The following is a 26876-nucleotide window of genomic DNA, read 5'->3' on the forward strand; positions in this document are numbered from 1 at the left end:
CACAGTTCTTAGTAGCATGTTGTTTAGTCTCCATGCTGTCGTTTTTTTCTCGTTTGTTTTTCTATGGTTGATTTCTAGTTTCATGCCATTGTGGTCAGAGATGCTTCAAATAATTTCTATCCTCTTAAATTTGTTGAGGCTTCTTTTGTGCCCGAGTATGTGGTCTATCCTAGAGAATGTTCCATAAGCACTTGAAAAGAATGTATATTTTGTTTGGGGGGATGTAATGTCCTAAAGATATCAACCAAGTCCAACTGTTCTATTGTGTCATTTAGTATCTCTGTTGCCTTATTGATTTTCTGTCTGGAAGACCTGTCCAATGATGTTAGTGGGGTGTTAAAGTTTCCTACTATTATTGTATTCCCATCATTTCTCCCTTTATGTCTGTTAGTATTTGTTTTATATATTTAGATGCTCCTATATTGGGTGCATATATGTTAATGAGTGTAATATCCTCATCTTGCATCACCTTTTGATCATTATGTAGTGTCCTTCTTTATCTTTCTTTATGGTCTTTGTTTTAAAGTCTAATTCATTTAATGAGTATTGCTACTCCTGCTTTCTTGTCATTTCCATTTGCATGAAATATCTTTTTCTGTCCACTCACTTTCAATCTCTGTGTGTTCTTCACTCCCAGGTGAGTCTCTTATAGGCAGAATATTGTAGGCTTTTGTTTTATTACACAATCTGCCACTCTATGTCTTTTCACTGGAACATTTAGTCCACTGACTTTTATAGTAAGTATTGATAGGTGTGTGTTTATTGCCATTTTGAACTTTGTTCAAACAACACAGTTCTAAATAATACATGAGTCAAGGAAACCCCAAGAGAAATTTTAAAATACTTTGAACTACATGAAAACACAACTTAACAAAATCTGTGAGATTCAGCAAAAGCAGCATTTAGAAGGAAATTTACAGCATTGAGTGCCTTATTAGGAAAGAATAAAGATCTAAAACCAACCACCTAAGCTTCCAATAAGGAAACTAGAAAAAGAAGAGCAAATTAAACCCAAAGTTAACAAAAGAAAAGAAATAATAAAAATTATAGCAAAAGTCAGTGATACTGAAAACAAAAAATCTATGGGGAAAATCAACAGAAACCAAAAGCTGATTCTTTGAGAAGGTAAATAAAATTGATAAGCCTATAGCCAGACTAACTAACAGAAAAAGAGAACACAAATTACTAATACCAAATTGAAAGAGGGGGCATCAAGACAGATGCTATGAATATTAAAAGGATAATAAAGGAATTCTATAAACAAGTCAAGGCTCACAAATTTGATAAGATAGATAAATCGACCAATTTCTTGAAAGATACAACCTGCCAAGACTCACAAAAGAAGAAATAGACTATCTGAATATCTGTATCTATTAAAGAAACCGAATCAAACACCAAACTTCCAAAATAGAAAACAGAAAACACCAGACCCAGATGGATTCACTGGTGACTTCTTCCAGACATTTAAGAAAGAAATTATGCCAGTTCTCTACAATTTCTTTCAGAAGATGGAAACAGAGAGAATATTTACTAACTCATTGTATGAGAACAGCATTGCCATAATACTAAAACCAGACAAAGACATTACATAAGAAGACTACAGACCAATATTTCTCATGAACATAGATGCAAAAATCCTCAACAAAACATTAGCAAATGAAATCCAGTAATGTATACAAAAGAATTATATACCACGACCAAGTGGGAATTATCAGGTATGCAAGGCTAGTTCAACATTCAAAGATCAATTAATGTAATCCACATCAACAGACTGAAGAAGAAAAATCACATGATCATAACAATAGATGCAGAAAAAGTAGTTGACAAAATCCAACACTTATTCATAATAAAAACTCTCAGTAAACTCAAAATACAGGAACTTCCCCAACTTGATAAAGAATATCTACAAAAAACCTACAGCAAATATCATACTTAATGGTGAGAAACTAGAAGCTTTCCCACTAAAACCAGGAACAAGGCAAAGATGTCTCCTTTCACCACTTCTTTTCAATGTTGTGCTCAAAATGTTGAAAATATATCCACACAAAAACTTGCACACGGATGTTTATAGCAGATTTATTCATAATTTTCAAAACTTGGAGACAACTACGATGTGCTTCAGTACGTGAGTGGATAATTAAACTGTGGTACCTTCAGACAATGGAATATTATTCAGCACTAAAATTCAATGAGCTATTAAGCCATGAAAATACATAAAGGAATCTTAAATGCATATTACTTAGTAAAAGAAGTCAAGCTAAAAAGGCTACATAATGTATGATTCCAACTATATGACATACTGGAAAAGGCAAAACTATGGAGACAGTGAAAAGATCAGTGTTTGCCAGGGGTTAAAGAGGAGAGAGGGATAAACAGAGCACAGATTTTAGGACAACGAATTATTCTGTATGGTACTATAATGGTGGATACATGTCCTTATACAGTTGTCAAAACCCATAGAATGTACAACACCAAGAGTGATCCATAATGTAAACTATAGATTTTGGGTAATTATGATATACCAATGTAGATTCACCAATTATAATAAATGTACCACTCTGGTGTTGGATGTTGATAGTGGGAGAGGCTAGAGGTGGGGAGAGAGGGGAGAAGGCAGGGACTATATGGGAACTCTGTACTTTCTACTCAATTTTGCTGTAAACCTAAAACTGCTATAAAAATAAAGTCTATTTTTTAAGTAAAAAAGATGGAAAAAATACAATACTAACAGATAGCTGAATGGCTATATTAGTATCAGATAAGATATATTTCAGAAAAAGGAATATTAAGACCAGGGATAAGACGGCATCAAATAATGTAAAGGCACCAATTCAAGAAGATATACCAATCCTTAATGGGTGTGCATGCACCTAGTAACAGAGTCTCAAAATATGTGAAGCAAAACTGACAGAACTGAAGGGTGTTAAAAACAAGACAAGAGGCCCAAAATGGAATCATTTATGCTGAGCCCCACATCACCAAACCAAGACTTGACTTAATTATAGTTTCAGGTCTCCCAGAAAACAAAAAACAAAACAAAACAAAGGAGGATGTAAGGAAGGAAAGAAAGAAAGAAATTATAGACCAATACCTCTCATGAACATAGACACAAAACTCCCTAACAAAAGCTTAGGGATACATAGAAAGGATAATACATTATAACTGAGTGGGATTATTCCAGAAATGCAAGTTTGGTGTAACTAGAAAATCAAAATCACATGATTATTTCAATAGACACAAGAAAAGCATTTAATAAAATTCAGCATGTATTCATGATCAAAAACTCTCAGTAATATAAAAATAGAAGAGAACTTCTTCAATACAATAGCGTGTCTACAAAGATGCCTACAGCTAACATTATACTTAATGGTGAATTAGGTAAGGATCTCACCACTTCTATTCAACACTTTACTGGTCAATGTGATGAGGCAAGAAAAAGAAAGGCACACATCTTTGTTTAAAAGGAAGCCAAATTGTCTTTATTCTCAGATGACATAATCGTTTAGAAAATTCTAAGGAATCTACCAAGAAAAGAGATACTAGAACTAATAAGTCAATTTAATGATATCTCAACTTACAAACTCAATATATAAAAATAAACTTTATTTTTGAATAATTGGAATTGGAATTTTTAAAATACCATTTGTAGTGGCATCAAAATTATGAAAAACTAGGGGTCACCTGAACAAAATGTGCAAGATCTGTACCCTGAAAACTACAACACATTACAAAGAGAAATTTAAGAAGATCTAAACAAAAGATATACCAGGTTCATGGATAATAAGACTCATTGTTTTTAAGATGTTAGTTCTTCTGAAATTGATTTATAGATTAAATACAACATAAGTTAAATATATAGATTAAATATAATCACAATAAACAAAAAAATCTCAGCAGGCTTTTTGGGTAGAAATTGACCAGCTGATTCTAAACCTATATAAAAATGCAAAATTCCTAGAAAAGGAACTAGGTTAGAGGCTATACACTGCCTGTTTTAAAGACTTATTATAAACTACTATCATCAAAAAGATGTGGTATTAGTACAGGAATAGACAATAGATCAATAGACCAGAATAGAAAATCCAGAAATAGATCCACACGTATGTGGTCAGTTGATTTTTGACAAAAATGTGAAGATAAATTAGTTGGGGAAGGATGGTTTTTTCATCAAATGATCCTGGAACAATTGGATATGGAAGGAAAACATTGTACACAAAAATTAACCCAAAATAAGTTCAGAAAACCTAAACGTGAGAGCTAATAATAAACAACTTCTAGAAGTAAAAAGAAGATAAATTCTTGGGTTGGGTAAAGATTTGTGAACTTGAGTTAGGTAAAGATTTCTTAGATAGAACACAAAAAGCACCAAACCATAGGAGAAAAAAATGGTAACTGGCACTTCATCAAACATAATAACTGAAATACGTGAAAAGATGTTCAATGATATAAGTAATTAAGGAAATGCAAATTAAAACCATAATGAAATACCACTACAAAGCCCTAGAAAACATACAAAAACTAGAAAGGTTAAAATAAAAATGATTGATCATACCAACAACATGAATGAATCTCAAAAACATGCTAAGAGAAAAAAACCAAACTTGAAAGACAATATATGATTCCATTAACATGAAATTCTAGAAAAGATAAAACCTCAGTGAGAGAAAGCAGATTGATGACTGTCAGTTCCCTGAGCTTAAACTGGGGAGTCCCAATCTCACAGAGTTGTCACAAGGATTAAGTGAGAATTAAATGAGGTAACCTCTACAGTAACTTAGCATAAACTTGCACATGGAACGAGTTCGATGATTGTTAGCTATATTTTTTCCCTTTTTTAAAGTTTTTTTTTCCTCTTTTCTTTCTTTTTTCTTTTCTCATTTTTTTGTTTTAATTTTTATTAGTTACATATTTTTTAATCATTGATATTTTTGTGGCAGAGCCTCCTGGGACTCACCTGTATCATGTTGTCCTCTTCTTATGCAACACTCTGCTAGACCCCATTTCTAGCCTCCTTGCATCTAGGTAGGACCACGCAACTAATTCTCACCAACAGAATGTGGATGAAAGTGTTACGAGTTTCTTCTGGTCAAGGCAGTTAGGAGTGAGTTGCCTTCTCCATGAGCTGTTTGCTGGAGGGTGGAGGGGATACAGAGGAGGACTCAAAAGACTGTAGATGACGATGAAACAACAACATGGAACGATCCTGGCTCCCTGAATGACTGCATAGAACAGAGCTCACCCCTACTCCCACACTGGACTGTGAAATGAGCAAAAAATAAACCTTTGTATTAAGCCATGGAGAGATGGCTGAGTTTTTGTTGGTATTGGTGTTACAGCATTAGCCTACCTAATCATATATATATATGTGTACCCATACACACTATTGCTCCATCTTTATTCTTCCTACTCTGAACACAACTCCCCAAGTTCATGCTAGGCTCAGCTTCCCATTCTTCAGTTCCCATCTCTGGTTCTATGTTCGAACCTCCGTCTTTACTTCCTGTTATAAGATCCCAAGGCCAAAGTCACTGATAGACCAAATCCCACCAACAATTCAAGTTCTAAGTAGCATCTCTAGGCAGTGAAGCGAAACAGAATGAGTGTAACTTGGCATTTCTAAGACCTAGATCCAAAACTCCCTATAAATTACCAGCCATGTGACCTTGGCCCCTTGACTCTCTCTCTAAGCCTCAGTGTCCCCATTTGTAAGACGGGGATAACAACGTTGTCTTCTAAGGATTGTTGTGAAGGTTAAACTAGGTAACAGATGGTAATGGCCTACAGAGCCTCATACACATCAGTTCTGCAGTGAACCCAGAACTACTTGCCTCATCCCCAAGGGCTATCAAGCCTGGCCAGGCTCCCAGGAACCAGCCTACAATGCAGAGGGCTGTGAATGGGTAGGGAGAGGCACTCCTGGCCCCAGGAGGGAAAGCATCTGCTCAGCACCCCTCCTGCACCCATAGGGACAGAACTGTGGACCTCTTACTGCAAATTTTGTGGCAACCTCCTCTAAATCACACACTGACAATAACACCAATGGCACTGATTGTATACTGATGCTAGTTACAGTTTGTTGGGTTTATTGTGTTGCATACTCCCCAGGAGAAAAATAAGATGCTAAAAGCACATTTCATTTTCACACAACTATGAGGTACTTATTCTACTGAAGGAGAAAGTAAGGTTCAGAGAGGTTAAGTAAACTGCTGAAAGCCTCACAGCCACGAGGCAGCAAACCTAGAAACTGAACCTATTCACATGTTAGATCTTTCATTTCTGCCATCTGTTCTGTTCCAGGCCCTGTGCTGGGCCTGAAGACACAAAGATGCAGAAAGACCAGGTCCTCAAGGAGCTCATGGGAAATAGACCCATGACTTATTAGCTACAGTCCCAGGCAGAATGGAGCCTGTGCAGAATGGATCCCTCTCTGACCCCCTCCCCGTCTGCTATCTCCCAGAGCTGCAGAACCCCAGCAACAGCCCAGAGACATTTCCTGAAGCCACTGTTTTCCTTGGCCCCGTGGTGGGAGACAATGTGCCCAACAAGGCGGAAAACAAGACAGGGAGTGGAGGAGGTGAGAGGGGAGCAGACATTCCAGCAACCTGTCCCCGTCGCTGGGGGGAGCAGGGAACAGAGGGGGGGTGCCCTTATACCCACCCACAGCCCCTCTAGGCCATTGTTCCCTTGTTGTGACAAGGGGTTCAGCTGGGGCCCTGGGGGCTTCCTCCCCAGCCCACCATGCTTGGACAGCTGGAGGAAACTGGCGCTGGGGAGCCAGCTCTCCACTCCAACAACAACAGGCTGCCTGCCTGCTGGCGGCCTTGCTGGGGGGCCGGCCAGGAGCCAGAGAGGCCACCCCACTCCACCCTGCCACCGGCAAAACATGTTTTCTTGTTTTCTAAGGGGGAGGGGGGGCTGTACCCATCCTGAGTAAACATGACAGCTGATAAGCTCGGACAGCCTGGCTGCACACTGCCAGCTGGGGCTGTGGAGGCAGCGGCAGGGCCAGGCCCACCTGGGAGGTGGCTCAGGCCACAATGCCAGGCTCGGAGTCAGAGCGGGGACAGCAAGGTCCTGGCCACTCTGGGGACAGAGCAGCCAACCCCAAGTCTGCCTTCACTAAAAAGGGGAGACCCCAGGGCTGACAGGCCACGGGCACCATCGCTGACCTCAGAAGCACAGCGGGCTAACCTCTGAGGGCAGGAGTGCCCCATCTACAGGTGTCTGCTTCTCGGCCAGTCTCTATGCCAAGCCCCTTGCCAGCACCACTTTCAGTGCTCATAGAGAATGTGAAACGTAAGGACTTCTGCCCGTTGGCTTCTTCAAACGAGGAGACTCAGGTTCAGAGAGGCAAAGTGACTTGTCCAAGGTCACACAGCAACTGGTGCTCAGTTGGGATATGAACCCAGACCTGTCAGGACCACAAGGTCCAAGTCCTTGTCATCACGCCTTCGCCAGCCCCATGCCCTTCATATTTGCAAGAGTCTTTAGCTGACAAAGCACTTACCCTCATTTTGTAGATGTAACCTATTGTCCCTCCAGGCCACACCATCCCCACATCCTATGCATATTAGAACTCTGGTCCCATAGGCCTCTCTTCAGCTCTAAGTAAGACTATGACCTCCACCAAGGGTCACAGTCCCTGCAGCCAACCCCACATGATCTGAAGCCCATCAAGAGATTGCAAGTCTCACCATCATCACCAGTTCCAACCCTGTCCAGAGAGAGCCTGTGTCCTTTGATTCCTCCACTTCCACCTCCGCCTTCCATCTCCATGCATGACCTCTCCCTTCAAAGTGTGAGTACAGTACTTATTTCCTTTCTTTTAGGGGAGACGATCTTAACAGTATTGCCCAGGAGCCATATAATCAATCACCCAGTACTTTTCACCATTTCTCCCACTACATCCAGGGCTCTTGTACAAACAAGACCCTTGGTGGCCTATTTGCTCAACTCCAGAGTGCCCAATGCAGGCACACAAATGAGGCTGCAGCCAGCGTTTCACCGCACAGATGAGTAACAGCTCTGAAAGTCAAATGATCAGCCCATTTTAACTCGGCACGCTAGCTCCTTGTTCCAAGTTTTGGAAAAGAGAGTGTACATCCTGTTACTGGAGGTTTGTAACAGATGCTAGAAAGGGGTGCCTCTGGTCTGCTTTTGTCCTACCGTGTGCATATACCAAGGTGGGTATGGGCATGGGCCACCCCAGGTGTGGGCAATAAAGGGGTACATCATAGCAAATTTTAAAATAATAATAAAACAGACCAAAACTCAGCCTGCCTTTTTTTTTCACAATGCAGTGGCAATTCTAGAGAATATTTGGGATAAACTAGCCCCCCGTCAGGGTGGACTGCTCCCCCCCACCCTCTAATGCACCACTGCACGTGTTATCCCTCTCCCACTCTGTATCTGTGACTATGGATCAGTCAGGTCTCTCTTTTCCACTGAAGTGAGCTGCTGCCTCAAAACTTCTCCTCCACACATCCACCTGACCCCTGGCACCTAAGATCCCTGAGACCTGAAGGGTCTTAGCCCAGACCCTGTTCATGAAGTGTTCCACAGACTGTTCTCTGGTAGGGATGTAGCCTGGACCCCACCCTCTCACACTGAACCCACCTCCCCCGTCTCTGAGTTCACAATCCTCACTAATCTCCCTTTACTGTCCTCTGCTCCATATTTGCTCTGCCCTTGTCCAACTACATACCTGCTTCCTGCCCCAGAGCACCTAGGGCCCTGGCCTGAGAGTTCATTCCAAAACTGCTTGGCCTCCAGCCCATCTACCTCTGGGCAGTGATCTCCTAATGGGATGGTGGCACAGCACAGACCCACAGGGAGCACTCGAAGGTGACTTCTCATCTGTGCATTGCATCATCAATACCATCTTGAACCCTCGGAAAAACCCCTTAAGAGAGGACTTTAGTGTTTATCACTATCTGAAATTATATTATGGATTTGCTTGTAGGTTTTGTGTCTGTTTCTCTCCACTGGAAAGTAAATTTCAAAAGGGCAGAAACCTGGTCCATCTTATTCCTCACTGTACCCTCAGTACCTAGAGCAGTGGCTGGGACACAGTAGGCAATCAGAAACTAGCAATTGAAAGAATTAAATGAGTTTTCCTCAGCCCACATTTTGACCCGTAGGCCCAGACCCACCTGGGGTGGCTTCCACACTCAGAATGGCTCTGCCTCCAGGATCTCAAACTCTGAGCACCCTCAGAGCATACCTGACCCTCCCCACCAGAGGACCTCAGGCCCTTCTGCCACCTCATCCTTGTCCAAAAGCCCTGTTGTGCCCTCCGGCCTCCTCCCTGTGCTCTCACCCATCCTCTGCTTCTCTGAGATCTGTATCCTCCCCCAGCATCTGTTCAACCAATCGGCAGTCCCTGGAACAGAAACTTGGGACATGGAAGAGCAGAGCATTTGAGGACTAGGACCCTGAAATCAGACAGCCTGATTCTCAAACTCTCCAAGGTGCAGTGTCATTTCACTAACAAAATGCCAAAAGTAATAATACCTATCTCGAAGGTCCTTCAGGGATTAAACAGGGAGCTAAAATGTCAGATGTGTAGTGAGCACTCAATTGCATTTGCCGTTAATAATACATTATTAATAATACATTATTAGTACCAAGTTAAAGGCTTTTCCCCCCCAAATCTAGAGAAGCAAGTCCAACCTACGCGGACTCCCCCAAGCCTCCCAGGGATCCCTGAGGGAAACATTCAAAACTGAGGTTTGCACAGAACTCGGATTGAGAAACACTCGTCTAAACCACCACCCATCTTGCACTGCATTTTTGCACTGCACATAATTCTTCCCCTCCCGGACCCACAACCTTCGTCATATGACTTTGCAGTTTTTCTCTCTGAAGAGATGGAGTGTCCTTCCCCACCTCTTGAATCTGGGCTGGACTTGTGGCCTGTTCTGGCCGACAAAACGCAGCAAAATGAATGTGCACTGGTTCTGAGCCTCAGCTTCTGAGGTCTTGCACGTTTGCATCTGCTCTCTTGCATCCACAGCCAAGAGAACATGCCTGGGCTGGGCTGTGGGATGACGAGAGGCACATGGAGCAGAGCCAGCCACACCAGTCACCCTGGCCCAGGTGATGTATCTCGGCCGACAGCCAGGCAACCCTCACATCTGTGAGGGAGCCCACTGGACATCAGCGGAGCTGCCCAGCCAGCCCCCAGTTTACTCCAGACCTGTGAGCCGTGAGTCCTGATTGCTGTGTGCCACTGAGGTCCATGCTTATTACACAGGAAAAAGCACACTGATACACCACCCGAGCGGGTGCTGGACCACTGTGCTCTAGCTTTCCTACCAACGGCTGCCCAGCTTCTGCTCAGACAACTTCTGATGACCTTCAAAGGCCACCTATTCCCCCAAGTCTTTCTATACTTTGAGCTAAAATCTCTCTCCATGTCCTTCAAACTTTGGGACAAACTCCTAGGTCCAAAAAAAGTAGCCAGTCTCTCTCCCAGCCCATCTGCCCATTCACACAGACGTCCTCCAACCACACCAAGGGCAGCACGTCCAAAAGAAGCAGCTTCTTTCCTCCCTCTCCATCTGCCCAGGGTAAGAACCTCTCAGCTCTCTCAAGTCTGCCTCTTCCTCACTCCCAACACTGAAACAGTTGCCACGTCATGGAGATTTTCTTTCCTCAGAGAAACACATCACTTTCCAGTGCTGGCTTCACATCTCTGACCTGGATCCCCTGACAGCCTCCGGTCCTTCCTCCACACCAGCTACAGTACTCCCTCCATCCATCCTTCATTCCAAACATGCCACCTCACAGCCACTCTGTCCCGGGAACTGTGGGGAGGGCGCCAGGATAAAAGGCACCGTCCCTACCCTCCATGGCACATCTAGTGAAGGGGCCCGTCTCTGCAGCACAGGGGTCTGATGATGGTAATACTATCCTTTACTGGGTGCCTATTACACACCAACTACTTCATATCATACAATATCTCAAATCCTCCCAACAGTTCTAGTGGGTTTTATTGTATCCATTTTTACAGACGAGGAAACTGAGGCTCCGAAAGTTCAAGCGACTTGTTCGAGCCATAGCTTGTAAGTGGCAACATCTGTCTCTTGGCCCCGAAACCCAGCCTCTTCCTATGGCACCAAACTGCCTGCCAGGCTGTTAGCACGTCTCTCCCCTACTCAAAACACCGGGTCCCTTGGCACACAGAGTAAAAGCTGATCTCTTCAGCATGGACCTCAGGGCCTCGCCCACTGCTCTGCAGACACCAGGCCTGCGTGCTCCGGGCTTGCCCACCTGCCTTGTCTGGTGCTGCTCCCTTAGCCGGGGACATCCTCCCTCACATCCTACCCTACCCATTCGTCAGGACCCAGCTCGGGAGCACCTTCTCCAGGAAGTCTTCTCCTCGGCCTGCAGGACTCTCCTGTGCCCCCTCAGCACTCCGTCAGGCCCGCCGTGTGGGCACCGGCCAGTCCCCTGCAGCGTGTAGACAAAGGCTAGTCTAACCCATCTCTGGGCCCTGCTGCGTCCCATGGAGGGTCTGCGCTCACAGCTGTAGGGCCAGACAGAATCAACTGGAGTGGATTTCTGAAAATAGGAAAGTGGACTCACCCATGGGACAGAAACCAGTGAGATTTAGTCAACCAGAATTTACTGAGCAGCAGCTTTGTGCTCAGTCAGGATTCTTAGTTCTAAGGTTAACTCTGGCTAACATATGCGGAAAAAATTACTGGAGGGATGTGGAGTAGCAATAGGAAGACTGAAAAACGAGGCTCAGAGACCCACGTGGAATCCAGGGAGGCTCAGCAGCAGGGGCTCCGGCTGGGGTGACGCCGTGGACAGAAGGTCCGTGCAAATGCGGCTGCACGTGCCTGGCCCTGCTCAGCCCCTCTGAACGAACCCGCGGCAGTCCCTTATCTCTGGGTCACTCTCTCTGGATTCAAAGTCCTGTGCCTAGATCATGTGCCCCACCACCACCCAAGCTGCCAGGAAGGGGAGAGGGGTATCTCACAAAGGGAGACCTCTGGGCTGAGAGATGGGGCTCAGCTTCCTTCCAAGACTCCTATGAGATTCCCTCAAAACAAAGAAGGGGCTTGGGGTGCTGGGCAGCCAAAACTATGACAAATGGGAACCAGACCTTTGCCTCAAGGAGCTTATGTTTTGGAAGTCGAGGTGAGGAGGGACCTTAGAGGTCATCTGTTCCAACATTTCCCAGAGTGTTCTCAGTGGAACACCATGAGGACAGGAGTATGAGGAAGGTTAAGTGAGAGACACGGGCTAGCCTGGGTTTCGTCATTCCAGGATTTCTCAAGGCTTCTGATGTGCCCGGGAGCGGAGAGATCATCAGCTTTTCCCTTATCCGACCATGCAACACTTTTCTTGGAGAGTACTCTGTAGGACTAGTATTCTGTTCAGCAGACCACACTGGGGGAAACCCGAATCTAACCCAACCCTCATTTTCAGACAGGGAAACCAAGGGACTTTCCTGGCTCACTGGGTCCCTGGCCTCCTGTTAGCCCAGGACTCGGGGAAGGGACCTGCTCCCAGGAAAAGGAGGCAAAGATGGAGGCAGGGACCTGGGCCAAGGGAACTGCTCTGGCCCTCCCCCTGCCTGGTGCTGCTGACATGAGCTCACCTCCAGGTGCAGATGAACAATGCACACCCTCTAGGCCTTTGGGGCCCACTTCCACCATCAGGAAACCCCTTCCGGGGGAAGAAGGGGAAACAGTCATGGGCAGCCCAAGGCCACCCAGGCCCAGGTCTCAGCTGCCTCAGCACCAGAGGGAAGGAGGCAGGACACCCAGCAATTAGCAGGAGCTCAGGACCTGGCTGTGCAGCAGGTGTGCTGGAGTCCAGCCCCGCTCTGCCACACGGCTGTGTGACCTTGGGGAAGGTTAGTTAATTCTCTGAGCCTCATTTGCTTAAGCTCAAAGAAAAGGATCTGCAGAATTACAAATGATTCAGTAAAGTGTGAAGTTTTCTTAAGACATGAAGTCATTGTCGAAACAAACTTGCTTCTTCCTCTTAATGAGAAACCCTGAAAAAGACTTTGCAGGTAGGTCATGGCAACTCTGGGGGCCTTCCCCAAAAGGAGGTGTCTAATATTTGGTTATGTCTGGCAAGGCCATGACCTACCTAGAAACAGAGATAGGACAGCATTAACACTGGAGTATTTACTCCAGAAATATTTCCTGAGTGCCACCAGTGTGCCAGGAACTGTGCTCAAAGTTACACACACACACACACACACACACACACACACACACACACACTCCCCTCCTGGTACTGGCTCTCAACTTCTGTCCCCATGCCCTTGCCCTGACAGTCCAGGCTGCCTAGAATATACTTTCCCCTCTTCACCTGGTGAATTTTTACTCATCCTTCCAACCTCAGATGAGGTGTCACCTCCCCAGGGAAGTCTTCCTGGCCGCTCCTCTCTCCAGGCTAAGTTGATGCATCCTCTGTGCTCTCTAAGGAGATCTCATCCCTGTTCTTCCCACCCTAGAGTGATCTTACCTGTCTGTACACCTGTATCCCCCAACAGATTGTGAATGACTTGAGGGCTATGAGCCTATAAGCCTAGCCTGGCACATACAGGTTGAGTGAATGAATCTGTAACTCAGCTTTCAACTCTTTCTGTTGTGGGAAGCCTGGGGATCTTCCTTGTGTCAACCTTTGAAGCAAGAGTCTGCATGTCTTCACACTTACCACAAAGAAAATACATTCCACATAGCATCAGACTGCTGAAGATTCTGTAAAGAAGACATGCACACCCCACAGTAAGATCTTCCAAATATCCATCAGGCAGATTATTTCCAGTCTCCTTTCTACCACACCAGTGGTCCTTGATGGTAACCAGAATGATGCCCCCGCCCCAGCCCCATAGCAAGATGTCCATGTTCTAATCCCCAAACTTGGTTTTTTTTTTATTAATTCTTTTTTGTTCGTTTCATTTTTTGTGAGGGGGAGGTGATTTATTTATTTATTTATTTGTTTATTATTTTTAGAGGAGGTACTGGGGATTGAACCCAGGACTTCATGCATGCTAAGCACACAATCTACCACTTGAGCTACACCCTCCCCCTCCCCAAACTTGTGATTCTGTCAGGTTACATGGCAAAGCAGAATTAAAGTTGCACGTGGAATTAAGGCTCCTGGTACATTAAGATGGGGTATTATCCTGGATTATCGGGGGGGGGGTCGTAAAATGCGGAGGAGGAAGCCAGAGGTGAGAGGTCAGAGTGATGCGATGTGAGATGGACTCGAGCTGGGTTTAAAGATGGGACAAGGAGAAAGGGGTTCACGTGTCAAGGAATGGAGGTGGCCCCTGGAAGCTGGAAAAGGCAATGAAATGGATTCTCCCCTGGAGCCTCCAGAGAGGAACACAGCCTGATGATACCTTGATTTTGGCCCAAAGAGACCTGTTTTAGACTTCTGATCCCCAGGACCCTAAAAATACACTAGTGTTGTTTTAGACCTTTAAGCTATGGTCATTTGTTTCAGGAGCATAGGACACTAATGCACTCTCTTGCCCTTGCCCCTGGCCACGCCCAGACTCTCCTATCTCCAATTCCGTTCTAGCCCCATACTTGCACAGCTCACCCAGCTGAACAAAAACCTTGCAGTCTGCCCAAATCCACCCTCCATAAAAGGTAGTTTAGCAACCATTTGTTGTTATATAAGGTATATCCCTTTACAAGAAGGCTCACACACTACCAACTATTCCTTTCAGATAAATACAGTATTCACCCTGAGACATTCTCCTTCAGGGAAGTGATAATAAATCATCAATTTTCTTCATCTTACCACAAGTGAAATAATACTGTAGCTAACATTTGGAAGCACATGCTATAAGCCAGGTACTATGCTTAGTGCTACATGTATCAACTCATTTCATCTTCCCAACAATTCACTGAGGCAGGGGCTAGTCTCACCCCCATCTTACAGTCTAGGGAACTGAGACACAAAGAGTCTAACTAACTTGCCCAAGGTCACACAGCTGAGATTTTCATTCAGATGGGCTGACTCCAGTCTGCACTCTTAACTACTGCATATCCTGTCCCCCAGCTCGTGAGCGAACAAATAAATGAGGCACGTGTGCAAAGTGCACGTGGATGTGCCTGTACAGGGATGTCTGTGTGTGCAGATGCCAAGAAACCAGGACTCATGAAGACAGAGTTCCTGTGCCCACGCTTCTCACGGTCCAGCGGGGGGCAGACACCAACTCATCCACACAGTCCAGTGCTCTGAGAGCATCTGCACAGACCTCTGGGAGCAAAGGGTCCAGACTGGACAGGAGTCAGGGAAAGTATTCTAGAAGAGGTGGCACTGAGCTGAATTTTGAAGGCTGTGTAGGCAACAGCCGAGTGAAAGGCATCAAAGGGCATTGGGTCAAAAAGACCCTGAGGCCTGAAACAGAAGTACAGGGACAGGACAGAGCCATTGAGAGACAGAGACACACTGACCGCAAACTACAGAGGTAGAGAAAAAGCCACAGGAAGAGGCAGAAAACAGCTGACCCTGTCGTGCCTGGCTGTTCCCAGCCCAACCTCCCTCCAGTTCTGGGACAGAAAATAGCCTGGCTGACCCAGAGTGTGCAAAGCATTTCCTGTTCAGCCCTGGGGACCCCTGAGCTGTACTTTCTCAGGGGTGGGGCCGCTGGGGGGTGGGGCAGTGAGGGCAGGGGAGGAGGGGATGAAGCCTCTGGGATGTGAGTGGCTGAAGATGGGAAGGAAGCGAGTGCCTCTGTCAGGGCCCGTGCATGTGCCCAGTGTGCGTGTGCAGGAGGGCGCTGCGGGTGCGGGTGGCGCGCCTCCGTGTGTGCACATGACTGATTCTGGAGTTCAGGTGTCTCTTCGTGGAAAATGAAGGCTGAATGGACACACAGCAGATCATGGCGGCCACCTCCCTGTCTCAGGTCCCAGGGCAAAGGGCAGCTCTGGGAGGCTCCTTGAGTATGGGAGCCATCTCTGGGAAGCTGTCAGCTTCAATGCTCCTGGAGCAGCTTCCAGTGGATCCTTTATCATGCCTGGTCCCCAAGGACACCACCTCTGCATGCTTTCTTTGTGGGTCAATGACCTGGTCCCGACTTTTGCTGGGGACTGAATGATCCAGCCAGACCCTCCTCTGAAGACCTTTCCCAGGGAACAGGGGGAGGGTTGAGGGACAGTGAGGCCTGGCTCCCAGGGCCCAGAACATCTAATTGAAGACATCCTCCTCTTCCTGAAGATCCCAAACATCCCCTAGTGAGTTCTCTGTGCCTCTAGCCTAGCCCCTTCCCCAACCCACCTCATGGAGTCCCTGTCCCCACATTCCCCAAGGTTATTTCTGAGACTATCTTTAAACCAGCTCTCTCCACCCTATCTTTATGCAGTTATTATTTATCCCCTAGCCCTCCAGCACAGGAGATATCTATGAACGCAGAGCATGCGTTTTTCCTATTTGATGGACCTGCTTTCTGAAACATCCTAGCAGACTGAGTGGCCATCCACTGGGCTGCCGTAGGACCACTGCAGGGGGTTCCGGTGTGGGAGGCACACTGCAGGAGGGAGTCCAGGTGAAACAAGGGCTTTCGGGACACTCAAAATGTACGTTCCCTCGCTCTCCTCCTAAGCCTGAGGTCCTAGCCAGGATCACCCCAAACTCCGACACAGCTAACAACCAGGAGGATCTTTGATTTCATCACTTTGGGACCCAGGCCGCTCACCCCAAAGGACCACAGAAGAGTTGCTAAGGCTGGAAGTACACTGGCTTCATCCGGCCGGGCCTTCCTGGCCCTCCATGGGCCTGCTGCCCTGGCTCCCAAGCAGCTACACAAATTAGAGGTGCTACACCCCTCATCTTCCCAAAAGGAGGCCGATGAATCCTGGATTGAGGAACAGTAAGTAGCACTGGCTGAGCACCTATCACATGTCTCCTTCAGCCGGCACACCAACCTTTCTAAAAGGGAATTGTTATTCCGGTGAAGAAGGGGTTTCCAGAGAAGGCTAAGTCAGGATTCAGAGTCAGGTTGTGTCTGATTCATTGAAAGGACAGCACACCGTTTCCCCAGCCCCGATGCACAAGGCGGCGTATACAGGAGACTCCTGGAGAAAGAGGCCAGAGCGAGACCACCTTTCCCTTTCTCCTGGGACTGGGTCGGAACCTCAGTGAGAGGGAAGAGGAGCTGTGGGCAGAGGAGCTTTCTTTCCTGGGGGTCATGTGAGCTGAAGGCACACAAGCCACACGGCCTTGGGGAGAGGAACCTTCTCCTCAGTTCATGGAACTCCCAGTGACTCCAGCCCAGTGAGGACTGAGGGAAACCTGATGTCACCTGGCGTGCAGTCTGTGTGCAGGTGTGAGGGCACTGGGACAGCACTGGGCATGGAGTGAGGGCTCTTTCCAGGGCCCTGTAGCCCTTCCATGGCTTGCAGGGCAGGACCAGTCATGAAATCAGAGACTACGAGCACACGTGAGACGTCCTGGGAACTCTCCGAGTAGGTAGAAGTCTGGGTCCTGTACACGGGGAGCTATGAGGCAGAAAAAGTGGGGTATTAAGGCCAGTGTGATTTCACTTGTAACCACAGGTTGGTGAGGTGAGGCCAGGGAAGGTCACATCTCCTTAGTGATGGAGATCAAGCCCAAAGAGGCCAGTCACTTGTGGGGGTGGGGAAGCTAGTGCCAAGCCTGGGTCTCCGGCTCCACAGCCGTGCTCCTTCCAGGACGCTAGCTACCTGGGCCCCCTCTAACATGCACTTGAGTGCCAAGGTCCCCAGAATCCCCCTCATCATCCTCACCCCAGTTCCATTTCTAAGGCCAGCACATTTCTACGAAGAAATCACCATGACAGAGAGGGCTATGCCCACGTGCAAACCCGTGTCCTGCCCAAGAGGCATCGTCATGCTGTTTCCCCTGTGATGTCTGCCTTCTCTGTGTACTGGGGCCCCATCCACAGACCTCTGCAGAAGCGGCCGTGTCTCTCCTAACACTCTTCCCTAGACACTACCTACTAGTCAAGGGACAGGTACCTGGGCCTGTGTGTCTCTTCTCTGGGACTTTTGGATTCAGAAACCAAGGATCAGAGTCGTTCCTGTAACATATCAGACTTGAGAGCTCTCTGCAGCCATCTTTTCCTCCATGTGGAAGAAACACATGTGCAGAGAAGAGAACACATGTGCAGAAGAGACACATGTGCTGGAGCTACCGCAGAGAGAGACACAGAGGTATGAGGCAGACAGACAGAGAGCACTGGTGACCATGTCTGCCACTGAAGCAGCTCCGTGAACCACTAAGGTCTTCCTTGCCTGAAAAGTCTAGGTTGGATTTTGGTCACTTGCCTAAGGCCCTGCCTGCCCAGCCCCCACACACCCTTTCGCACCCATCCCAGGATGGGCAGGACAAAGAGCAGCAGCACAGGAAAAAGAAAAGCTGGGGTGGGGGGGGCACCCGTCCACCGTCCCTTGGGCTTCTCCCGACAATCGCACAGGCAGCACACTGTTGTGGGTCAAGACTCTTCCCCGGACCCTCAGCTGGCAGTGGGTGAGGCAGAGGCAGGAATGAGTGGTAGGTGCAGTTGCTAGTATCTTTGGAAACCTTCTGATACCTGGAGACCACCTCCCTGACCCTAGCTTCAGGCAAGCAGGGAGGGAAAGAAGAGAGGTCAGATGGGGGACAAGAGAACAACTTGTTCTGTGCTGAGGGGGAAGTGGCTGAGTCCAGGCTTGGGTGGAGAAAAGGTCTGGGAGATCTCTGACCAACAGAAGCGAGATAGATGCCTGATCCCTACTCAGACCCACAGCATGGCCTTAAGTGAGCCATTTCTCTTTTTTCCTTCAGGGTCTCCAACTGTGAAACATGCAATGAAGCAGAATATACTCTGAGGCAGGGCACTGATAGACCTCCCAAGCTTGGGGACCACTTGGCCTCACAAGTGATCCCAGACCCACTCCTAACCTTAGCACCTGCCAAGCGCCTCTGCACTCTGACTGCTGGGATTGTCTGTGTGCCTGCCCAAGGTGAGCAAGCCCAGGGGCCCACACCATGGCCTCAGTTGCCAGGCATGCTGAGACGTCACTGCTGGTACAAGCCGATGGGAAAGGACAGGAAGCTGGGACTGGGGCAGGAGGATGAGCTTGCTCCAAAGGCAAGATCCAGTCCAACACCAAGGTTTTTAGGCCAGTTTGATGATCAGAGCAGACAGATTTCAGAACCAGGGTTTCAGGAGATGAGTGTATTCAGAGTAGGACCCCAGTCTGCAGGTTGGGGGCACAGAAACCCAGCCCCTCTGGGGGAAGAGGGGCGAAGAAGAAGGAGACCAGTGGGGCTAGTCAGGGTGTCAGGAAGCAAAGCAGGGCTTATCAGTGACATCAACTGGGAAGATGTGGCTGGGGTTAGAAGGCTAAGGTTCAGGGGTGCCTGAAGCCAAAGCCGGAGCCCAGCAGCCTGCTAAGGCTTGGGGACCAGCCAGGCTGAGAGGTAGGATCAGCACCTGCAGCTAAGTGTGGGGAGTAAGGAGAGAATGAAAGTCACACTCAGGAGCCACATTCTACACTTAGGGGGAGGCTGTGTCACAGACATCAGGACAAAGCCACATGAATGGCTCTGGTGATTATGCCAAGGATGGGAGACAAAGCGGGAAGAGAGTCAGAGCAGCAGGCTTTGGGGTAAAGAGTCTCATGGCAGTCATGGCTCCCCCAGGCCTAAGCAGTCACGATTCACACAGGCATGGGGGCCACGGAACACAGGGCAACTGTGTCATCTGTCAGGCCTGGAGATGACCCAACCCTGGAGCACAGGGCCGACTCAGGGAGCTTTCCCTGCCCAGCCTCAGAGGGCCCAAGTGTGCTGTGGATTCACTCTACTGGGAGGAAGAGCACCACACAGACGCTCCAGGTACTAGAGGACCATTATTCAACTCAGCTCTCGGTTACCCACACCCCTGCTCCCCATCGCTTTACTGCCTTATGCTTATCAGATGCCATGATACAGCACATCCCCCAGCTCAGCACTGTCCAATGGAACATTCTACCATGATGGAAACATCCTGACTCCTCTGCCCAACACAGTAGCTACCAGCCACGTGTGGCTATTAGACATTTGAAATGGGCTGGTGAAGAACTGAATTTTTTATTTTAGTTCACTTCACTTTTAATATTTGTACATGGCCAGTGGCTACCATATTGGACAGAGCAGACTTGCCTCCTCCATGTGCTGGGGCAGTCAACCCTTCTAAGGTCCAAACCCTTAGCCACATCCGTGAGCCAGGAACAATCTAAAGGGCTCTCTGTTCAGGGTAGGGCTGAAGTGACAGAGACAAGAGGGAAAGGGAAAGAAAAGAAAACAAAACCACTTTATTTCACTCTCACAGAACCCCTGAAGAGTCAACAGGATTATCTCCACCTTACAAATGAAGAGACTGAGACTCCAAAGAGTCTAATAATTTGCCTAGGGTCACACAGTTAGTTAGGGCCAGAGTCAAGGTTTGAACTCAAATGTCTGACTCCAAATCCATGGTTTCCCACCTCATCACGCAGCTGAGGAAGAAAGCGCCCCTTCCTGGCCCTGATGGGTAGAGGTCGGCAGGGCACAGCCGCAGGCTGCCAAATGGTGCTCTAACTTGCCTCTTCCTGAGCTAGGTCTGCCCTGTTACAACTTCATTATTTGGCTTGAAGTGCATTTCTAGAACTCAGACACACCCAGGTCCACACATAAGGCCAAAGGCACATGGCCAAAGAAAAATTATCTGCTTCTGCGCCTTCCATTAGTGCAGATAATTAACAGTTGATTTGATATTCTTGGCATAAAGGAAGACAGAGCTCTGCTTTGTTTGGGCTGATATTAAAATACCTCTTCATCTCCTCTGCACGCTGATTTGCTCACTCACTGGAGAACCAGACAGCAGGGTCAGGAGTGAGCTGGAAGGGAAGGAGATGAGGGTGGAGAAGGAACTAACATTTCTTCGACATCCATGACTTGCCAGGTACCAAGCTAAGAACTTCAACAAATTGCTCAAGTAATAATCATCCCATGAGGCAGCTATGACTATTCTTATTTTACAGGAGGACTGAAGCTCAGAGAGGTAAGGCAACTTGCCCGAAGTCACACAGTTGATAGTGGCACAGTATGACTTCAAAATCCAGGTCTGCCTGATTCCAAGGCCATTTTACATCACACTGGCTCTTGGGGGAGATCTAGAAAACCCACCACTGCTAACAAAGTGCCTGAACTCCTTTTCAGCTCTATGTGGCACCACACCTGAAGCCAGGCTCCTGCTCCAGCCCCACTTTCTCCTAGAAGTTCAGCTTCCCATGAGCAGGAACAGACCCCAGCCCCCAACCCCATTGTGCAATTGATGACAATGAGAGCCAGGCGTCCCTTTGCACCCACCACTTTCCTCCCCACCCCATGGGGTGCTGCCAGTTCAGTACAATAGTGCAGTCTGTGTCCAAGAGCCTCTGCTGGCGGCCCCCAGGCTTTTGCAGCCCCTCCAGACAATGGCAGGGCCCGAAAGGCCTGATAACCGGTGACAAATGTATGTGAATGACCAGCTCACAGGAAGTAGCCTTCAATAGTCCGATAGCTTCCTGTATCCTGACATTGTGAAGGTCCACTTCCTGTGCTGTCTCCGAAAATACAGCAACGCAGAGCTGGGGGCAGGGGCAGAGGCAGGGCTTCCCTGTTTACCTCCAGGCCCAACCCTTGCCCCTAACCATGCCACCAGTCTCACCTGACTCCTGGCCAAACCCCACCCAAGCCCAGGCAGAACAGAAGACCTATTTTTAAAGAGTCTGCAGCTTTCTTCAGTCACCCACCCCTTGCCTCTCCCCAGTTCCAGGATCCCAGGCCTCTGCTGGGAAAGGCTTTCGCACGTCTACTTGCACACCTCTAGTGCACACTGAACACACTTCCCGGTATCTGCTGGTCACTCTACTCTGATGATGACCTTCAATAGGCTTACAAATGCTTATTAAGTCACCCCTTCAGGCTTATCTTCCCAGAGTGGACAATCACAATTCCTTTAGCTTCCTGCTTGTCAAAAAAAGCAAAGCACAGCAAGAAAGCTGGGAGGTGGGGAGGCCACCGCCCTCACTGGGGTCCCACTGGACTCAGGAAAAGGCTTTCCTGGGTTCTGCCTTCCCAGACACCTTGCCTCCCAGAAGGAGCTGGCCAAGGAGATCAAGACCACCCAGCAACCAGCAGGAAGGTGGGGCAAGAGGGGAGCTAATGTACTGAGTGTCTTCTGTGGAGTCAGGCACTAGGCTTAGGGCTTTCCCCTCGCTTACCTGGTGATGTAGGTAGTAAATCCTCATATAAAGACAAGCATTGAAGTGACTTAGGCAGAGGAAGACAAATACTGTATGTTATCACTTATATCTGGAAACTAAAAAAATAAAGCAAACTAGTGAACATAAGAAAACAGAAACAGACTCACAGATACAGAGAACAAACTCGTGGTTACCAGTGGGGAGAGGAAAGGGGGGGAGGGGTAAGATAGGGGTAGAGGATTAGGAGGTACCAACTACTATGTATAAAATAAATAAGGTACAAGGGTATACTGCACAGCACAGGGAATATAACCAATATTTTATAATAACTCTAAATGGGGTATATCTTTAAAAATTGTGAATCACTATGTCGTACACCTGAAACTTATATAATAAATCAATTATACTTCAATTAAAAAAAAATTTTTTTTAAATAAAGACAAGCACACAGAGATGTTAAGTCACTGGCCCAGGGTCAACCAGCTAATGAGAGGCAGATCCATACTCCCCGCAGCCTTGCTTGGCACTGAGAAGTGAAGGGTGAAGATACTATTTGCTCCCTCCTCTCACACCCCCTCTACCACACCCACCCACATTCCAGACACTGAAAGTCCTGCCCCAACTTCCCAGCAAGCAGCAACCCAGGAGAGTGGCAGGGGGCTGCACCCACCCCACCAGCAGCCAACCTGGTGAGTATTGTTCTCAACTTTCAATAAAGCAGACACTGAATCAGACTCAGGCCATTGTGGGCGCTGGGGTGAGGGGGGGCTGGTAGGAGGCAGGGAGAGGTCAACAAGTGACAACCTATTCATTCCCCTTAGCCACTGGGGACCTGAGGGCAGCAGCGCAGCCAGTTAGGAGCGCCAGGCCCGGTGTGTCCAGGAATTGGGGAGAACAAAGACTCAAGATGGAAGGAAAGAGGAGGGGAGGAAGCCCTCACCAACTTTCCCACCCTCCACCCTCTACCCTCACAGGGGAGGAAAGGCAGAGGGAGGGGCAGCCGGCTTCCCTGGGGATAGAAAAGAATCCAAAGCCAGCAGACTTTCAGTTACTCCCACCACCCTCCTCCTGTGACTTAGAGGGTGACTTAGCCTCTGAGTCTCGGTGTCCTCATCTGTAAGTATGCTTTGCAGGGATCTGGGCGGATTCCATGAAACATCATGACCCATGCAGCCACTCACTCCAGTGGAGCTCAGTGAGCAAACAGGTTTTCCTTCTCGCCTTTTCTGGGATTTGTCTGCCTCAGATTCCGGAGACGAAGATGGTCCACAGCAGAGAGAGGGTGGCTGCCCACTTCCAGCCCTCTTCCAAGAAGCAGGAAACCTCCGCAGTCCAGGGGCTGGCTGGGCAGGAGGCGCCTGGCAACCTGCCCTAAAGCACCATCATCCCCGCCGCTGATGCAGGCGGGCTCCTGGACCCTGGGGGGCCCATGGCCACTTGAGACCCAGGACTGCTGAACCCAGAGGGAGGCACTGAGAGCTGGGGAGGGGCAAGGCACCATCGGAGGCTCCGGAAACAATGACTAGCCCACATAATGGGGCTGCATAAAAGTGAAAGTGAGGTGGACTCTGACCAATTCTGAATCGCAGCAAATGTCTGAGCCACTTCCCCACCCTGCTCAGCTTTTATCAAAAACCACAAAGTTCAGGGGGGAAGAAAGTCTTTACTAGAATATCAGCCTGAACCAACACAATCAGGCAGGTAAATCTTCCAGAAAAAATAACAGAAGTGATGTTTAGATTCTACAGCTGCCTGGTTCCTACCACTCCCCCCACCCATCTGCCCACAGTGCTGTTTCTACCCCTCCCTACGTGGAAGGGTCCAGAGTTGCAGAGCTCAGTTAAACCCAAAGCAGCTAAAGCTGTCCCCTTCAAAGTCAGCCTGCCCCCGCTGGGAGAGCCTCGGGCCATGGTCTAGAGGCGGAAGGGCGTCCAGGCTCTGATAAGGAGGGGAAGGACAGGACCCGTGGCTGGGTCCCGCTGACTGTTCCTTCACCCCAGAGACCACAGGGATAATCAGCTCACAGAGCCATCCGGCCTAGGGTTCCCACCCAAAGGCCTCTGGCAGAGAGGAGGAGCCAGCACCAGTCTCACCCTAGGACCAGGCCAGTGGCCAGGGACCAGTGGGCTCCTGCCTCAGGAGGCTGGGCACCCGTGTCCACAGCTCTGGCTGCTGCTACTCTCCCCTGTGGAGGTTTCCCCAGAGGCAGCCCTTCCATGCTGTTACCCCGTTTACCCTCCTCTTACAGGCTGAATTGTGTCCCCCAAAGTTCATACATTGAAGCCCTGATCCCATCCCAATTCCGTACTTCAAAATGTGACAGTATCTGGAGATAAGGCCTTTAACCAGGTGATCAAGTGAAAAGAGGCCATTACTGGGCTCTAATCCGATCTGATCAGTGTCTTTATAGGATTAGATCTGAACACAAAGGCCGACACCAGGAGCTCAGGTGCCCACAGGGACAACGATGTGAAGAGGCAGCAGGAGGGCGGCCTCTGCAAGTCAAGGAGAGAGGCCTCCGAGGAAACCAACCCTGCCGACACCTTGATCTTGGACTTCAGCCTCCAGACTGAGGGAGAATAAATGTCTGTTGCTTAAGCCACCCAGTCTGTGGTGTTTCTCTGCAGCAGCCCTAGCAAACTAAGATGATTCCCTGCCTCATCGTGGGATCATGACGGGGGCCTGGGGAACTTCCTCCTGTATTCTATCAGCTGAGCCTCACCGTGGGTTGGTGGTCCCAGAGCCACAATAACCCAGGCAGGGCCCCTTCGGCTCAGCCCCACCCCTTAGCTGCCCAGTTCCTCAGGCCTCCCGCATCTGCCCCCAGGCCAATCAGTGAGCCAAGCCAGGCAGGGCTGTGTGGGCATCAGGGACCTGCTGCAGCTGGGGGTGCTGCAAGACACCAGGGCAGGACAGGGGGACTGTGAGTGCGGGAGGCTAACGGGAGGCAGAGCAGCATCAAATGTCAGAGCAGGGGGAGCCCCTCACCGTTCCCCAGCCCTCTGCCACAGCATTACCAAAGGGCTCGCTTCCTCTTAGAGGCCAGAGACCAGAGTCTTGAAGTCTGGATAAGTGCATGAGATGGAAAAACACCACTAATCAAAATAACCAACTTTTCCTAAGTGCTAACTATGCGTGAGTCTCTGTGCCAAATGCCTTGCATGCTGTCTTTCCATCTTTACAATAACCCAGGGATAAGTCATATATTAGCCCTACCTGACACGTGAGCTCAGAGAAATTAAGCAGCTTGGCAAAGGCCAAACACACACAGATGTAAGTGGCAGTGCTGGGCTTTGAACTCAAGCAGTCTAACTCCAGAGCCGAATTTCTGGAGAGGGGAGGGAAAGGCTGGGATCGGAGCTCAGCACAGGACGGTGAGGCGAGAGACAGCCAAGGACAGGGCTTTAGGGGCAACAGCAGCAGAAAAGTCTACCTTGTCAACAACTGACCAAATTATAAACACAAAGGCCTCCATCTGTGGGAAAGACTGCGACCTCCTACCCTCTTGCATGTGGGGAAAACAGCTTGGAGAGCATCAAAGGGGCAGAGCTGCCCCAAAGGTTTATAGTTGGTCTGTGTGCTGGGAAAACAAAACCGGGAAGGGGGCAGAAGCAGGCTGCAGCCTCTGGCAGAGATAAGTCTCAGGAGCTGCCAGCAGAGGGGCTGTGGCGGTGTCAGCCGTGCGCCCACCAGCCTGCAGACACTCAAGGGCGTTTGCCCTGGTCAAGTCAACCAGTCTGCCAGCCAGCTGACCTCCATTTGGTGTGACAAGAAGCAAACTGGGACGGGAAGGGGTCGTGGGGTGACCGTAAGCCCAGCTCTGCCAAGAACTCCGCTCTGGACCCAGATACCCCGAGTCAGCATGAGGGCAACCAGTGCTCCTCCCTCTTCAGTTTGAGCACCTTGGGGAGGAGGGACAAACGAACAGGGCTTTCTAGCAATTCGAGACATTTTACTCCAGCTCCTTGAGGAAATGAGGACACCAAAGCGTGCTCCATCCCAGTTTTCCAGGCTCCTTCCTGCCTTACCTACCAGCCGAGGCCAGAGGGAAGGCACTAGGGGGATAATGGAGACAGAGCAGAGACACTCAAGAAGCAGCGGCTCCCTCGGATTCCCAGGCATTGACGCCTTCCCAGGATTTCCATGTTCCACAGGGTTCACCCAGGGGTCTGCTGAGGCCCGAGGGAGAACCCCACCTGGAAAAGGCATTAAGTGGTTCCTTGGGCTCTGACCCAGGGCCCCACCGGGCTCCTTGGAGGGCTCCCATTCACCCTGCTGAGCTGCTGCACAGCTTTGATCACTACTACACGAAGGGCTTCCTGAATGCCTTCCTGAGGACATTGTTCCCCACTGCAAAGTCATCAAGGTCAAATTCATCATGGGCTCTGCTGGTCCAGGTCCTACCCAGTGGGGAAAGCCTGCCCTCTGTCCAAGCCCCACTTCCCCTGGGAAAATGAAGCCAGTGGTTTCTCTTGGTTTAGCTCATGACCAGCCTTGGGGAAGGCAAAGCTGTAGCACAACACAGGCACCATCAGCTCAAAGCACATACCTGGGAGCCCCACTACCACACCCAGCCCCAGGACCTGCTCCATCCCAGAATCACACTCAGGGGCCTCTTAATTCACTCAACATGTATTGAAAATGACTCTGTGCGAG

The 26876-nt window shown here is 48.7% G+C and overlaps 1 long non-coding RNA gene across 1 annotated transcript; it reads left to right on the forward strand.

The window, feature by feature from the left end:
• The first annotated feature begins 529 nt into the window (after positions 1 to 529).
• On the forward strand, positions 530 to 25976 carry LOC116668340. The gene is made up of 3 exons (XR_004325499.1): positions 530 to 779; positions 8963 to 8967; positions 25965 to 25976. It is a non-coding gene; the product is annotated as an uncharacterized LOC116668340 (long non-coding RNA).
• The last annotated feature ends 900 nt before the right edge of the window (positions 25977 to 26876 follow it).

The sequence above is a fragment of the Camelus ferus genome, chromosome 13 (assembly GCF_009834535.1).
Source record: "Camelus ferus isolate YT-003-E chromosome 13, BCGSAC_Cfer_1.0, whole genome shotgun sequence".
NCBI classification, from domain to species: domain Eukaryota; kingdom Metazoa; phylum Chordata; class Mammalia; order Artiodactyla; family Camelidae; genus Camelus; species Camelus ferus.